Genomic DNA, 16,207 nt, shown 5'->3' on the forward strand with positions numbered 1-16,207 from the left:
GTTAGAGAGAAAAGGCATGAATAAATAAACTTAAGAGCTGTGAGCTAAGAGCAATTAGGGAGAGCAAACACAAACAAAAAGATGTGAAAGTTTCAAAGTACAAAGCCATGGGGAACGCCTAACAGGTCAAATCAGGCTGGAAGAGAGGCAGAAACTGAGTCAATATTACAGATGGATAGCCGTCCTATTACGATATAAAATGAGAAAGTAAATTATCTGAATTCTAGAGGAGGAACTGCTTCAGGAAGGCAAAATCTATCATCAAGTATTCCCACTATCGAAGCCGCACCACCATTTTGCAGCTACCACTGGGCAGGAGGTACAGAGGTCCAAATGTCTGACTAACAGATTCAGACAAAGAGCTTTCTGGCTAGTTGCATCACTCACTGGTATGGAGACTCCACTGCACAAAATCAAAAGAGTCAGGAGCTTTCTTGAAGAATTGAAAACTTCTTCAAGAAAATAGTGACCCCATAAATAAAAACACTCAGTATCTGTGACACCCTCTTTTTGTTACTACCATGAGGGAGATAGTACCCTTTTACCTCTTCTCTTCTTTTCATCTGCCCATCATCTTCCTCTCGTGCTTCTCTTCCTTCCATTTCATCCATGGTCTACTGCACTCTCCTATTATATTCTTTCTTCATCAGCCTTTTACCTCTTCCACTTATGACCCTCCAGCTTCTTACTTTATCTGCTCTCTCACAGCCACTGAGATTCCCCCTCACTTGGTCTTGCCTATCACCTGCCAGCTTGTAGTCCTTCCCATTCCCCCTCACCTTCTTATTCTGGCTTCCGCAGTGATAGTTTGAGTTTTTAGGCCCAATTAGCATAACCCCATTGTTTTACAGTGCATCCCAGAAGCAGCCAGCCCTGTTCTGTGAACCAGCAATCTGTGCACAATCTGTACAAAGCTGCCCTTTTAACTTAAGACTGATTATTGCTTGCAATTTATGTTAATAACTAAAGACTGGTTCTTGTTCAGACAGGAAGCTGAACAAAGAATATTGGTTGGAAGTTGAACTTACTCGAAAACAACTCTTCTATCTCTACAAGTGTCAGCTGCTATGTTGGAAAGCTGGGCTTGACGAAAAGGCCCACCGCCCTCAACAATGAATTTCTATCACACTGCTCCCTTCCTTTACAACCTTGATGAAATTTTCTGTTTTTTTTTTCCCTTTCCATAGATGCTGCCTAATTACAGATGTCATCCAGCATTTTGAGCATGTTCAGATGAAAAGGAAATTGTTTGGGCCTCTTTGCAGAAGTACAATTTTAGTCCATTTAATCTGTCCAGAAGTAATAGGCTCCTCATCCCAGAGTCAGTCTTGTGAACTTTCATTGCACTCCCTTTATTGCTTGGGTAGGGAGAGCAGACTCGAACACAACATGCCAAATGCAGTCCCATCAGGCTCTATACAATTGGAGGAGGCGTCCCAGCTCTTGTAATCTGTAACCCATCTTTTGAAACCCCAAGTCTTTTCCAGCTTTTACAAGGCACAAGTCAAGTGTCTCCACTTGTCTGCATAAGTGCATCTCCAATAACTCTAAAAAAAAGAACATCATTCATGATTCATGAAAAAAAGCAGATTGCTTAATTGACACCCTCATAGTTTGTTTGTGTGCTGTGCTGTTAGATATGGACAATCCTGGTCTTTCCATGACCATAATTGTTCTTGGCAATTTTTTGTACAGAACTGGTTTGTCATTGCCTTCTTCTGGACAGTGTTTTTACAAGATGGGTGACTCCAGCCATTATCAATACTCTTTGGAGATTGTCTGCTTGGCGTCACTGGCCACATACCAAGGACTTGTGATATGGACCATCAGCTTATATGACCATTCACCACCTGCTTCCATGGCTTCACGTGATCCTGATTGGGGGGCCCAAGCAGGTCCTATGCCTTGGGGTAACCAAGGGTGACCTGCAGGCTAGCTGAGGGAAGTAGTGCCTTAAACTCCCTTTGGTAGAGACATATCCCCATCCTCAACTTTCTCCCAAAACGCATATTGTTTTTATCACTGATGCTCTGTGTACCACCTCCCCCGGCTAAAAAAGAATGTGTAATAAATGCTGGCATTTTTACCTATATGTCAGATCAATTAATTTAAAAAATACTATTCAAAATACTGCATTATTCTTCGACAAAAGAGTACAACCAAATATGTTTCTGAATAGGAAATTGTTTTGCAAAATGCTCACAGTGATAACGGTTCTGTGACAGTTACAATTTATTCCAAGATAAAAGCAGGGTGAAGTTGTTGACACTTCAATAATACCAAAATGATCTTGAGATTCAAATTAGAAAATCTCTTTGATGGATGATTCACAATCAACATTACTGAGTTTTTTCTATGAACTGTAAATAATTGAGTAAATCTGTGACTTCACTGGTAATCTCCTTGTCAAGATTAATCAACTAAACAATAATACCTAATTGAAATTATGCATATGCTGTATGCATTGTAGTATATTGCTGATTCCCTGCTTTAGCATTTGAAAAAGGCGTGAACTGGAATAATTGTCTAACTACAATACCCAAATCCACATTGTGAAAATATCCCATAATCAAAGAATGGAAGTCTAAATTACGAGGCAGAAAAAATAGCAACATAAGTACTGGAGGAACTCAGCAGGCCAGGCGGTATCTGTGGAAAAGATACCTGCTGAGTTCCACCGGCATTTTGTGTGTGTTGCTTTGGATTTCCTGCATCTGCGGATTTTTTCGTGTTTACGAAAGAGTATCGGCTAGTTTGCAAAGTGTGCACAGAGTGTTGCAAAGAACTTAGCGAGCACAAGAGGGGTAGAGATAGGGAAATTGCAAACAGGCTTTTTCCACTGAGGTTGGGTGGGATGACAACTAGAGGTCATGGGTTACGAGTGAAAAGTGAAATGTTTAAGGGTAAACTTTTTCACTTAGAGGGTCATGAGAGTGTGGGATAAACTGCCAGTGCAAGTGGTGCATGTAAGCTCGATTTCAAAGTTTAGGAGAAGTTCGGATTGATACACAGATAGTAGATGTATGGAAGATGTATGGCTGATGGGAGGAGGCAGTTTAAATGATTCAGCAGGGACTAAGTGGGCCAAAAGGCCTTTTTCTGTGCTGTACTTTTCAATGAGTTTATGACTAAGAGATTCTGCTGATACTCGAAATCCTGAGCAATACACCCATAATGCTGGAGGAAGTCAACAGGTCAAGGCAGCATCTATGGAGGGAAGTAAACAGATAATGTTTTGTGTCAAGATTTGGCATGAGTTGGTAAAGAATATATATTGGTCCAATATAATTTCTGTGTCTGGACTGTGCAATGAATGTGTGGAAATACATTGGAGTCAATTTTATTTTATTTGAAGATGCATCTTCTGACTCAACGAGCCACACTGCCCAGTAACCCAACTATTTAACAAAAGCCTAATCATAGGAGTTTACAATGACCAATTAACCTACTAACTGCTGTGTTTTTGGATCGTGGGAGGAAATTGGAGCACCACGAGGAAATCTGTGAAGTCGTGGGGAGAACGTATGAGTTCCTTACAGGCAGTGCCAGGATTGAATTCCGAAACATCCCGAGCTATAATAGCAACACGCAAACATATTGTGGCTGCTTCTGACCCTGGCTCAGCCTCTGAAGTCACAGTGAATTGAGGGTATCCTGGAGTTCAGATCTGAAGAGCTAAAGTTTAGCTTCTTAACTTTATGTCAGGTAACAATAATTAAACAGATATTTAGCTATTTTTAAAAATGTATTTTAATTAATATTTATATTTTAATTAAATAACAGAAGTTTAATATGTTTCAAAATTTACTGTTTTTAATATATTTAATAAGTATTGATATTTTTCCATCCAACAGGGGTGTCTATTTCATCTGATTTTTGCTAGTACTTAAAGACAGTGAAGATGTCTTCTGATTTTAATTGGTCTATGAGCAAGGTTTCATGTAGGTTCACTCACAGCTCAGGACCGTCTCCACTTTGCAGATTTGCCTCAGTGCCAAGAAACTGAGGTCCTCAGTTCCAATACAGATACAAAAGATTAGTATTCCGTGGTGCCAGAACAGGTGTGAGAAATGAGCCAGGTCCAGCCCAATTTAGGCAAAATAAAGATAAAATATTGCAAAAGAATGGATTTTATATTTCAAATATTTCCTGAATATTTGCTGTGAAGCATTAATTCAATGCAGAAAGTGGACACCCATGTTTATGGAGCGTCTTAGAAGTGTTTTGATGGCAATCTCAAACACGGAACGAAAAAGAATTGATGGTACTGTATACTACTTTAATGAAGCAAATATTTAATGAAGTTACTGTTCTTTACAGAAATTATAATATTAAAAAATAGCAGCAGAAGTAGTCTCCTCTGCCAGTCGTTAAGATCATGGGTGATTCTGAAGGATCTTGGCCTGTATCATCGAATCTTTACTCCTTTCCTTAGATGCTACCTGACCTGCTGAGTTCCTCCAGCATTTGAGTGTGTTACTCTGGATTTCCAGCATCTGCAGAATCACTTGTGTTTATGATACTGTGATTTGACCACTTTATATTCAATCACCAGAATGTCAGACAGCTCTATTGTGTCTGAAATATATTCATCAGTCTCAAATTGAATCAGTAACTCTGTATTGAAAGTCCTCTAGGATGGAGAATTTCAAAGATTCGTAACATATTTCACAAAACAAAATCTTTACATCTTTAAATTTTGAATTGATTGTCTGACTCCCTGCCTTGAAATTGCTCCCGTCTCTGCACTATTCGATTAGAGCTGTAATTCAATCAGGTGACAATGAAGACTTCAGAACATATAATACAAGGTTTAAATTAATCAGTTTTAATTAATCTGAAAGAAAATACTCTATACCTCAGACTGTAATGGAACTGGGAGAACCAAAGACACCCAAAGGATTAATAGACCTTGATCTCCCCAACATTTTTTGTGCAGATATACCTCTGACAATGCTAAGGGCCTTGCATGCACAGTGCTCCTGATGGGTGGAAGGAAGACTTCATTGATCCTCTCAATAGTTCTCACTATCCTTTGTTGGGACTTCAGCCAGATGCCTTGCAATTCTGGTAACAGATGGTAATGTAGCTGGTCAGGAGACCAGCTATAGATGCTGCTATAAAAATTGTTTAGAATGGCGGTGGGGGGAGCTTTGTTCACCTCATTTGCCACAGGAAGTGGGGATGCTACTGTTCTTTCATGACTAAAGAGGTTGTGCTGAGACACCAGGTGAATTTGTCCATTATGTGCACTCCAAGAAAAGTGGTGCTCCTAACTCTTTCCGTGGAGCAGCCAGTTACGCGCAGCGAGGAGTAGTCAGCCTGCACCTTCCTGAAGTCCACAGTCAGCTCTTTGGTCTTGTCCACATTAAGACTCAAATTGTTGCGCTCTCACCATTCTGCAGCCACTCTACCTCCTCTCCGTACGCCGCCCTGTCACCGTGGCTGACGAGTAAAACACTGTGGTGTCAGCAGTGAATTTGATGATTCGGCAGTGCAGTCATGCAGCAGTGTGAACAACAGTGAGCTGAGCAAGCAGTCGGTGCTCAGTGTGATGGAGCTGGAGATGCTGCTGCCAACATGGACTGACTGTGGTCTTTCTGTCAAGAAGTCCACGGTCCAGTTACAGAGAGAGGTGTGGTATGAGACACAACAAGGACAGTTCACCCACATACTTGTGAGGGTGATCATATTAGATGCTGAGCTGAAGTTGATTGCCAGCACCCTGGTGAATCAGGAACGATTTTCCAGGTGGGACAGGACAGAATGAAGTTCAGAGGCTATGGCATGATCACAGGATCAATTTGAGCGATAAGTGAACTGGAAAAGGTCCAAAGTAATGGGAAGATGGGATTTAATGCAATCCAGAAGCAGATGCTCAAAGCAATTCATGATTGTTGCAGTCAGTGCCACCTTGCAGTAATCGTTTGGGCCAGTTACCATCACTCTCTTGGGCACTGAAATGTTGAAGATGTCTGTTAGAACCTCCGCAAAATGAGGTAAACAATCCCTCAGCACCCTCATGATTGTCTCATAATCTCTCATTACCTCATACATCTCCCATAATCTTGTTGTGCATATAAGATTCAGTTGAAAACCTTCAAGTGTGCAACTAGTACAAAAGAAAGCCTCACAATTTAGCAATTAAGTTTCCGATAAACTATTTCTGAATTCAACAGACATCTTGTACAAAGTTTCAACTTCACTCTGTGCTTCTAACATATTGGAAGGCACCACTACCTTGTCGGATAAAGTAGATTCAGTAAACATCTTTTTACTCTACGGCATTGTGTAGAAGTCCTAGGCACTTATATAGGTAGGGTGCCTAAAGCTTTTGCACAGTACTGTAGTAATTCTATATATTGCACTGTACTGCAGCCACATACAAAAAAAAATCATGACATATGTGAGTGATGATAAACCTGATTCTGATGTGGGTCTCTATTAGAAACATAGAAACATAGAAAATAGGTGCAGGAGTAGGCCATTTGGCCCTTCGAGCCTGCACCGCCATTTATTATGATCATGGCTGATCATCCAACTCAGAACCCTGCACCAGCCTTCCCTCCATACCCCCTGATCCCCGTAGCCACAAGGGCCATATCTAACTCCCTCTTAAACATAGCCAATGAACTGGCCTCAACAGTTTGCTGTGGCAGAGAATTCCACAGATTCACCACTCTCTGTGTGAAGAAGTTTTTCCTAATCTCGGTCCTAAAAGGCTTCCCCTCTATCCTCAAACTGTGACCCCTCGTTCTGGACTTCCCCAACATCGGGAACAATCTTCCTGCATCTAGTCTGTCCAATCCCTTTAGGATCTTATACGTTTCAATCAGATCCCCCCTCAATCTTCTAAATTCCAACGAGTACAAGCCCAGTTCTATTGCGGACTGAAAGTGGGAAAGGAGCAGGCAGAGGGGAATCATGATTGGGAAAAGGGGAAGGGAGAGGGGAGGGAGCGGGAAGCACCAGAGAGACATTCTGCAAAGATCAATAAACCAATTCTTTGGAATCAAACGACCTTGCATGGTGTCTCAGGGCAGGGTGTTTCTGGACACTCCTCACCCCCACCCTGCCTCTGGCACTCCTTCTCTGCCACCTGTCTCACACCCCTCCCATGGTGCTCTACCCTCGCCATTCCCAACATCCTTTGCACCTGCCAGACTGACAGATTCACTCTCTGCTCCACGTTGATAAATACAGTACTATGCCAAAGTCTTAGAGCACCCTAGTACAGTACATTGTGTAACCATGAGCCAATGAGAATTGCACTCTTCACTTTACTCCTGAAGCAGGTGAATAGAGAACACTGTGTCTGGAGAAGGGCTGTTGGTGTGATCCAGTCAGCTACTAAGAGAGACACCTCTACAAAGGCCACCAAGGTCACCAGTCAAGAGTAAAACAGGAAGCGAATACCACCACTGGCCAAACCCTGAGAAGGACACCGAGAACATTTGAGGTATATGTAGCTCACTGACCTAAGGAAACATAGAAACATAGAAAATAGATGCAGGAGTAGGCCATTCGGCCCTTCGAGCCTGCACCGCCATTCAGTATGATCATGGCTGATCATCCAACTTAGAACCCTGTACCAGCCTTCCCTCCATACCCGCTGATCCTTTTAGCCACAAGGGCCACAATGTTATCAATAAGATTGTAAGAATGTTCAACGATGTTGCTTGAGGACAGGAGTTGTGGGGAAAGGTTGAATTGGTTAGGACTTTATTCCCTGGAGTGTAGGAGAATGGGTATATTTGATAGTTACATAAAATTAAGAGGGTACAGATAGGGTCAATGCAAACAGTCTTTTCCCCCTGAGGTTAGGTGAGATTTTATACTTTATACTTCATTGTCACCAAACAATTGATACTAGAACGTACAATCATCACAGCGATATTTGATTCTGCGCTCCAAGCTCCCTGGAGTACAAATCGATAGCAAATATTAAAAAAATTTAAAAAAAATAATTTGAACTATAGGCCATGGGCTAAGGGTGAAGGGTGAAATTTTAAGGGGAACTTTTTCATTCAGAAGGTGGTAAGAGTGTGGAATGAGCTGCCCGTGGGTTTTATTTCAACATTTAAGAGAAGTTTGGATGTACACATGGATTCTGGGGTATCAAGGGCAATGATCCAAATGCAGGTCAAACTGCAAACAAATGTGCACTGAAACTGAAACAAAGGCATGTGGACTGTAATTTTTAGGTGACAGAAAATCAGCCCCATTATTTCTGGTCTGACCAATTAAGATGAGTGGACATGATGACCATGTGCTCAACCTGAATGAAACGTTCAAGAATTAGATTTGGTGAATTCTGAAGTTAACTCTACAATGTTGAGAGAAATGGAAAGTGGACTAGAAACATGCTAACACTGTCTAAGCGATAAAAACGTTTTGAATATAAAAAGATCCCTTAAGGGCATAAACCTTTCCTTCAGTAAGAGAAAATAACCTGCCTGAAATTCTAAGAAAGCACATCTCGTGTCATAAGGGGCGACCACCCTTATCCCCTACTCCCAGATTTATAACCACAGGCCATTTAATGAAACAAGTTTATGAAAGGTTAAGTACAGAGGCAAATTCACCCACAGCCTCATGTGTCTATAACTTCACAACCCTCGATGTTCTTCCTGTAGCACCCTCTATGACCACACCCCAAAGTGCATTCTGAGCATTTATCACTCTATGTTAAAAAAACACATCTCTGATACTCCCTAAACTTTCCATTACTCACCTTCAATGGATGTTCTCTGGTATTAGCCATTGCTGTACTGAAATAGGTGCTGGCTATCCATTCTATCTACACATCTCATCATCTTATACCGCTCCATCAAGTCAGCTCTTATTCTCTACCATTTGACCTAGTTCACTCAACTCTTCCTCATAAGTCTTGCTCCCTAATCACACAGTGTCCTGGTAAATCTCTGCACCCTCTCTAAAGCTTTCATGTCCTTCTTATAATGAGGTGATCAGAACTGAACACAATGCTGTAATTGTGGTCTAATCAAAGTTTCACAGAGCTGTAACATTACCTCATGGCTCTTGAGCTCAATCTCCTAACTAATGAAGGCCAGCACACCATATGCCTTCTGAACCATATGTCAACTTGTGCAGCAACTTTGAGCAATCTTTGGACTTGCATCCCATGATCCTTCTGTTTCTTGAAGATTCTTGCCATTGACCTTGTACTCTGCCTTCGTTCGATCTTCTAAAGAACATCACCTCACACTTTTCTAGATTTTGCTCCATAAACTCCATAAATTAATTCCATGAACACCAGTAATGAATTGCTCAAACCTGCACCATAGTTCAGCAAGGCTAGTGTAGCCCCCCAGGCAAGCCTCAGGGTCACTCAACTCACTGTCGTTTAGGGAAACAGCCCTCGGCTCCGCCAAACTGGGTAATTAAGTTTGTGTGGATGCTGTGTGATGTACCCCACCCCGCCAAATAACAGACAATACACCATATATGATTAAATGAATTACAGTTCATAGATATTACTGGAACTATATAATTAATAGAAATAAAATATAAAAGGAAAATAAAAGGCGCTACATTTATCAATGTATAATCTCTTCATGCACAACCGTTGGAGCTCTAGTATCAATCCTCTCTTCACCATTCGATCCCCTCTGACCACCTCGACCTGCCGCCTGGGACCAACCACGCTGGTCGACCAGATGCTCCACAGGAGTCTGTCTCCGTCTCCTCTCCTCGCCGAAGACCCTGGACCTCGGACTCCTGCTCGGGGTCCGAGCCCATTAACAAGTTCACAGCACCTTGTCCATTCTCTTGCTGTCCATCGCGCCTTCTCCCCAAAAACCCGCACATCACAATAACTTACAGACACACTAGAAAGAATAACATCTATCCCAATTGGTTCGTTCGCTCTCTTATCAATAACATAATCCAAACAAGCTGCTAGCGGGAGAAATTGCTTAGCAGTTAACATAACAAAGAAGCCATTTTCATTAGCCTACGCAGTAACATGAAAGAAGAAACCCCTTACACTAGAAATAGCAAACCATCTCCAAATGTTTATTAATAAAAAGATGGAAGTGTAATGTATGAAAGTTATGCTCAACCTGTTGTTGAACATTAACTAAATCATATTGTGTACAGTGATGGCCGCAGTATTCTTATAGAAATGTCCAGACAGAGATGATTTAGATGACTGACACCAGAAATAAGAGGGCATATATCAGAAACTAATGAATAGGCTTGATCTTTTTCCTTGAGAAATGTTTGAAGCAATGACCTAATGAAGGTCTTTAGCATTATAAAGAATTCTGATCGATTCTGGCTGCCACTAGTCTTCAAGAAATCCAGCACAGAATTCAGAAGAAACTTCCTTACTCAATAATGGGTGAAAATGCAGAATTTTCTCCCAAAGGACTCACTTTCAAGGACTGTTCATCTCATGTTAACATAGAAACATAGAAACATAGAAAATAGGTGCAGGAGTAGGCCATTCGGCCCTTCGAGCCTGCACCGCCATTTATTATGATCATGGCTGATCATCCAACTCAGAACCCTGCCCCAGCCTTCCCTCCATACCCCCTGACCCCTGTAGCCACAAGGGCCATATCTAACTCCCTCTTAAACATAGCCAATGAACTGGCCTCAACAGTTTGCTGTGGCAGAGAATTCCACAGATTCACCACTCTCTGTGTGAAGAAGTTTTTCCTAATCTCGGTCCTAAAAGGCTTCCCCTCTATCCTCAAACTGTGACCCCTCGTTCTGGACTTCCCCAACATCGGGAACAATCTTCCTGCATCTAGCCTGTCCAATCCCTTTAGGATCTTATACGTTTCAATCAGATCCCCCCTCAATCTTCTAAATTCCAACGAGTACAAGCCCAGTTCATCCAGTCTTTCTTCATATGAAAGTCCTGCCATCCTAGGAATCAATCTAGTGAACCTTCTTTGTACTCCCTCTATGGCAAAGATGTCTTTCCTCAGATTAGGGGACCAAAACTGCACACAATACTCCAGGTGTGGTCTCACCAAGGCCTTGTACAACTGCAGTAGTACCTCCCTGCTCCTGTACTCGAATCCTCTCACTATAAATGCCAGCATACCATTCGCCTTTTTCACCGCCTGCTGTACCTGCATGCCCACTTTCAATGACTGGTGTATAATGACACCCAGGTCTCGTTGCACCTCCCCTTTTCCTAATCGGCCACCATTCAGATAATAATCTGTTTTCCTATTTTTGCCACCAAAGTGGATAACTTCACATTTATCCACATTAAATTGCATCTGCCATGAGTTTGCCCACTCACCCAACCTATCCAAGTCACCCTGCATCCTCTTAGCATTCTCCTCACTGCTAACACTGCCGCCAAGCTTCGTGTCATCCGCAAACTTGGAGATGCTGCATTTAATTCCCTCATCCAAGTCATTAATATATATTGTAAACAACTGGGGTCCCAGCACTGAGCCTTGCGGTACCCCACTAGTCACTGCCCCCCATTCTGAAAAGGTCCCGTTTATTCCCACTCTTTGCTTCCTGTCTGCTAACCAATTCTCCACCCACACCAATACCTTACCCCCAATACCGTGTGCTTTAAGTTTGCACACTAATCTCTATATTGCTTAGTTATTAATTATTATTATTTCTTTCTTTTTGTATTTGCACAGTTTGTTGTCTTTTGCACACTGGTCGAACACACAAGTCGGTGTGGTCTTTCGTTGAGTCTGTTCTGGCTATAATCTGTAGATTTATTGAGTATGCCTGCAAGAAAATGTATCTCAGGGTTGTATAGACTGACATAGATGTACTTTGATAATAAATTTACTTTAAACATTGAACTTTGAACAGAACTGTTTGTAAGGAGAGGCTAAGTATGTGCAGGAAGAAAAAGGGAATAAGGGTTTATACTGATAGGTTTAGATGAGGATTAACTGGATGAAGCTCGATGGGAAGCAAAACAAAAAGCCTGTTTCACCATTATACATTGAAAGAAATCTTCGCCAATGCTTTTGGGTTTTGTTGATGATGACAATGAAAAACATCCTGTGATCATGTGAAATTGCTTAACTATCTTTAACATCTGTCTCATTTCCACTTGCGCCTTGACTGAGAGAACAGATATTAAATTGAGGAAGTGGCATTTCTTTAATATTGTCTAATCTGAATTCAGTCCATCCCTAATTCAGGTAACAAGTTATCAAACCAGGTTTCATGTCTTAGAAAATTAGGATTCATCTCTTCACCTCTGCTGGTTAATATTAGTTTATTTTGGAATAAAGGTAGGATTCCTGCTTCTGAATCAACTCAGTAAATTGAAAGGAGGAGGATGAGAGGTGAATTGATAAAGGTGTACGAGATGATAAGAGGCTTAGATTGAGCAGACAACCAGAGACTTTTTCTTAGGTCAGTAATGTCTAATACAAGTGAACATAATTTTAAGGTGATTGTAGGAAGGTATAGAGCGGATATCAAAGTAAGTATTTTTCACAGAGGGCCTGTGCAACGTCCTGTCAGATGTGGTAATTTTAGCTTCAGCCTGAAATTATGATCCTATCTTGGACTCTCGCCAAAGTTGTTGCTGAAATCAGTCTCGAGACCAACCAGGATACGTTCCAAATCTCAGGCTTGTAATAAAGCATCCTATAACTCTGAAGATAGATCTCCCCCTCCCCCCACCTCACCTTAAACAAGATCATTTATCAGTGAAGGTGAGAGTGAAACCTCCCAAGGTTGCCAGTTCACTGGTGTCAAAGTCCATCAGACCATAAGATATAGGAACAGAATTAGGCCATTCAGCCCATCAAGTTTGCTCCACCATTCCATCATGGCTAAAGAATCATGGAAAAAGAATTTCAGGATGTATATTATATACATTTTTCTGACGTTAAATGTACCTATTGAAACCTAATTTATTATTTCTTCTAATCCCATTCTCCTGCCTTCTCCCCATTACTTTTGACCCCCTTACTAATCAGCACCCTTTGGCCAAAGAAATTCATCTTCACCTCTGTTCCAAAAGCACATCCTTGTACTCTGAGGCTGTGCTCTCTGGTCTTGGACTCCCCCACTATGGGAAATATCCTCCCCACATCCACTCTATCTAGGCCTATTAATATTCAATGGGTTTCAATGGAATCCCCCTCCTTCTTCTAAACTCCAATGAGTACAGGCACAGAACCATCAAATGATCCTCATACATTAACCCTTTCATTCCCGGGATCATTCCTGTGAACCTCTACTGGACCCTCTCCAATGTCAGCACATCCTTTCTTAGAAAAGGGGCCCACAATATTGCAAGTGTGGTCTAACCAATACCTTACAAAGTCTCAGCTTTACATTACACTAGTCCTCTGAAAGTGAATACTGACATTGCATTTGCTTTTTTTTTGCCGACTCAAGCTGCAAGTTAACCGGTACGTTTCAGAAGGATGAAGTCTACAGATGAGTGAGGCTTGGGCTTCTGTTGCGATGTCCGCTGGGCATCAAGACTTGAGAGAAAATTTAACTTGTGAAAAGCATTTCCAACTTTGGAAGTGAAGGAGCCAGAGTCTGTTCCTTTTTGAGATAGCCCCAGACCGGCAGCAACTTTTTGAGTTTCATGAACATCAGTGAAGGATCATTCCTGAAATGTCTTCACGAGTCTGTGAACATCATTAGTGTGGTTCAGCGAGAGAGAAAACATCACAGCGGTTGATGTGCCCAGGATTTTCTTGCCAATTGTCTCCAGATTTATTTTTTAATGATGCAGAAGTCCATAAGTGAACAGTTTTGATATGATTCCTCATATTAAAAAAATGCAAACTTAGAAAAGGAGACTGAAGCCCCTGACATTGTGGTTATTAAATTTAACACTGGGGGCACATGCACAGCGAAGGAATAATAGCATCATCACATTCTTTCAACTCACAAAGTCTGTAGCCTGTGGCATTGGAAAACTGCCTATTCCCACTCTGAATTACCAAGGTTTGCTTTATAAACAGTTCTGAAAACTGTGACTGAAGCTCTGCCAAGAAAGTGAGTGGCAAAGCTGATGGGAAATACAGACCACCATGATTTGACAGGCGGACCAGACAAGAAGCACTTAGCAAGAATCTCTGCAGCCATTATATGATTGAAATTTAAAGCATCATCACAAAACATTTCATGAAGAGAGTGTCTGACTCTCAGATAACTTGAAAGCTTAATTCAGAGAAAGTGGAGGTAGATGAATGCCAAAAGGGTGATATGACACTAGAAAAGGATTCAGTGAACAGGCCTGGTATGGCTCACGCAAACATTAATAATAATTGGGGAAAACCTTTATCCCTGCTGTGACACAATGTGGACATCAGATTCAAGGCACGAACAGTACCTTTCTTAGTGATGCACTTAGGGTGCTTGTCATGCTGTGGCCTTCACCGATGTGCCTTGCAATTGCTGCTGTGACCCTTGACTCTGGACTCAGCACAAGGCCCAAACCAGTCTCATCATCTGACCAGCAGTAAGAGGATGGGTAGAGGCACAGAGCAGCTAATTAACCTCAGCGAATTGTGAAGAACCCAGGCTCAGGCTCTGCGCAAAGTAACGAATCAAGGTCACTGCCTGCCCACCAGGAATGTCCGATAAGTCAGAATTTACCACACATCGAATCTTGGTTCCGTCCACCCAATGCAGGCTACTGCCTACAAACACAATCAGCAATGAGCTGTTTTTCAAAAACCCAGCATTATGGTTTTCTGTGGACAGATTCATTTATATATATATATTTTTAAATGATGTAATATTCTTGCCATGGTATGAAATTATCATGTCAAAAAAAAGGAATTATTGTACATTTACAAAAATGACACATGTTAACAGTGATAAATTGACAGCAACAGTAACTTTGTTCTCCTGAGTATATTTTATAGGCGTACTTGTCTTCTGATTACAGATTACAGTGGATTAATTAGGATTGGTGGTATTTCCTTCCCACTACCCTGCTCACTTGGTGAAACATATGCCCACCCCCCCCACCAAAAAAAGCTATAAGTATTAAGATTAAAGATTAGCTTTAATAGTCACATGCACACCAAAACATCAAAATATGCAGTGAAATGTATCACTTGCGTCAATGACCAGCACAGTCCAAGGATTATGGTGAGGGCAGTGCACAAATGTCGTTGCATTCTAGTACCAACATGGCATGCCCATGATGCGCTCACCCTAACTGTACACCTTTGGAATGTGGGAGAAAACACAGCACCTGGAGGAAGCCCATATTGTCACAGGGAGAACATACATTCTCTAACTAGAGAGTGATGGGAATTGAATCCTGATAGTTGACACAGGACAACAAATTTTTTTGGAAGTGTTGTTTCCTCAGAATGTTTATTTTTTGATTATGATAGACTCTTGGAGCTGAACACAAATATAATTTCAGACTAGTTGTATCATGTAGGAATTTGGAGAAACAAGCAATTAACTTTTTTTGAATGGAATCTGTTCAGTTTCATAATGTACTGACATTTTGCAATAGTTCAACTCAGTTAAGAATGCTTTCTTGATTATTTTAATTTGTATTCCAGGAATTGATGGATTCCAGTTGCCCTGATGCCATTTCTTCATGACTGCAATGCCCTGGTAAAACCTTTCACCATGCTCATCACTGACAGCACTAAGATTGCAGGGAAGAAGTCTAAATGGGACTGCAGAAAATGAATCTTTCATGACCTGTTGCACTTCAAGGTTTTGCTTGCTTGAAGCAAGGTGACAACCAGTTGCATGCAGTTTGGTGCTCTGTAGTTGCCAAAATAATTTTCAACAACATCCTTGAATGCCTTCCATGTGATTTTCTCTGGTTCCACTAGAAGTTCTTCGAATTGCCTGTCATTGATGAACTGTTTGATTTGTGGACCAATAAAAATGCCTTCCTTCATCTTGGCACCTGTTATTCTGGGAAACATCTGTCTCAAATATCAAAATCTTTCACAGAAGTTTATAGCCTTCCTAAAACCTGTCCTGCCATGCAGCATCTACTCTGCCTAAGGATACCCCAGCATGCCTGGACTGGATAGAAAACTTCACAACTTACGTTGTGGGCAACATTTTAATTGACCTGAATTATGAATTGGAATAACAAAAATTGGTGATTAAAATAAAACTGGTGTCTGATAGGGAAATTCCATTGCAATTTTCATGACCAGCAGCCCAAAATCCATAAGATATACCCACAGGAAGTATTCAGAAAGCTAAATCTATGTTCAGTGTGATC

General features: G+C 41.3%; 1 protein-coding gene across 1 annotated transcript in view; it reads right to left on the bottom strand.

Moving 5' to 3' along the window:
* The window catches only part of csmd3b (CUB and Sushi multiple domains 3b), a 2,345,756-nt gene that overhangs the window by 551,367 nt on the left and 1,778,182 nt on the right, over positions 1-16,207 (bottom strand). The gene's annotated exons all lie outside the window — the stretch shown is intronic.

This window comes from Mobula hypostoma, chromosome 1, assembly GCF_963921235.1.
Source record: "Mobula hypostoma chromosome 1, sMobHyp1.1, whole genome shotgun sequence".
Taxonomy (NCBI): domain Eukaryota; kingdom Metazoa; phylum Chordata; class Chondrichthyes; order Myliobatiformes; family Myliobatidae; genus Mobula; species Mobula hypostoma.